The sequence below is a fragment of the Belonocnema kinseyi genome, chromosome 3, assembly GCF_010883055.1.
Source record: "Belonocnema kinseyi isolate 2016_QV_RU_SX_M_011 chromosome 3, B_treatae_v1, whole genome shotgun sequence".
Lineage (NCBI taxonomy): Eukaryota > Metazoa > Arthropoda > Insecta > Hymenoptera > Cynipidae > Belonocnema > Belonocnema kinseyi.
The window spans coordinates 61,429,386-61,431,323 of record NC_046659.1 but is presented as its reverse complement, the minus strand read 5'-3'; the positions used below and the strand labels follow the sequence as shown (position 1 = coordinate 61,431,323).

The 1,938-nt window shown below is 27.9% G+C and overlaps 1 protein-coding gene across 1 annotated transcript in view; it reads right to left on the bottom strand.

The window, feature by feature from the left end:
• LOC117169508 (SHC-transforming protein 1) overlaps window positions 1-1,938 on the bottom strand; it is a 17,657-nt gene that overhangs the window by 2,272 nt on the left and 13,447 nt on the right. The window lies entirely within an intron of this gene.

Below are 1,938 nucleotides of genomic sequence, written 5' to 3'. Positions count from 1 at the left end.
AAATTGCCTGAGAGGTGGACAAAATGTGTAGCCAGCGAGGGCGCATACTTTGAATAAAATATTTGTTATCATTCTCTTGAAATAAATGTGTTTTTTCTTGAAGAAATACCGGTTTCATATGTATACACCTGGTAAGTCATTTTCAGACGGTGGTCACTCAATGCTTTAGATGTGTCGCAACAAAATCGACTTTGGAGCCATTTAGCGTATATCATATCCCGAAGATAATATTTGATGATCGTTCAGATAATCGCGATAATACCCAGATACTTTTCAGATAATGGACTTAAAAAACTAAATAAATTGCAGAAAACAATATAAAAATAAGTGCAAATACATAAATAATTATCAGAATAATTATTGGCCATTTTGGAAATTTTGAACTTAGACTAGCGGAATGAGGTGCGGGGAGCGCAATCGCTGTGCCATCTGGCGTAAACTCCTAACGGGATCAAAGTATGTTCGGATACTCTCGCCATTGGGAGTGACCATCGCCTGGTCATTTCAAGATTGTATAATTAAATATTCATTCAATTTGAAATTATTCAATTCTGAACAATTCGATTAAAAAATGGCACAATTCCGGATACTTTTAAATTGAGATTATGCCTACTGTTTGGAACGATTTAACTTACATTCTATTCTCAACAACTTTTAATATATTTGAATAGTAAATTATAAAACTTGGAATATTTTGAACTGAACATTCATTAATTTGAAACACTGAAATTGAAGGAACGTCATTTTTAGGCGAATTCGACATTATTTAATTTCAATTTGAAATTGTATACTTTTCAGTTCAAATTGTAATTGCTCAGTTTCTAACGTAAGAATTTGTAACATTTCAGAAGTAAGTTATATTTAATTTAATCAATTTTAATCTTAATCTAAAACACTCAATTTTTTAAATGGTTAGCTTAATATGAACATTAGTTCAATTATTTCGGTCTTGCGATCAAGTTGGAAATAAAAAGACAAGGAATAATCCGAGTCAATATTTTAATTAAAATTTTTAATCTTTTTACATTTTGCGACGTTTCGACCTCAATCTGTGGGTCATCCTCAGGCAAATTATACCTAATACAAAATTGTTATAAAAAAAGGAAGTAATTTTGCTTCTTAAGTCTGAGAAGTTTGTTTTAATTTAAATTTGTTTAATGATTCATTTACTTTGTTAGTACATGCTTCCGAAAAGCTGCTGGCAAACAAAATCTTATAATAATATTGTGGAATCTTCAGTCTTTAATTTTTGGTACTAAAAAGTGTAGGTAATTTTTAAAATGATTATTCTACGATTTTTTCAACATGTATAAAAGGTTTTTTTTTTTAATCAAATAGAAATATGTGTTTTATTTTAGATCATAAATTGTAAACTAAAAAGAAAAGAACGTAGCAAGGACTTTCTTTTAATTTCTAAGGATCACAATGCAAAAGTAACTCAAAAAAGGAGGCAAATTGGGGAAAGATTAAATTGTTATTTTTAAATGTAGAAAAAAAGCAATCTTTTTATAACAAACTTTATATTTTTAAATAATGCTCAATGGTGTATGAATGGTTTCTGTAATTGAAAAAATTATATTCTGAATAGTGTTAAATAATCTTTATACGTTTAAAATCGTTCTGCTAATCAAGAATATTTTCTCTTTTGAAAATGTTATCATCAATAATCACATCGTAATACTTATCCAATTATGATGAAACATTTCTTTCAAGATTTCATAATTAATATTTTGAATGTGAATTTGAAACTACTCTTGCATGTTTCTTAAACTTAAATATAAAATAGTCTGAGATAAAGCACCTGATATTTTTTATTTAAAAAATATTTATTGTAGTTTACCAGGTGTATACATATGAAACCGGTATTTTTTCAAGAAAAAAACACATTTATTTCAAGAGAATGATAACAAATATTTTATACAAAGTATGCGCCCTCGC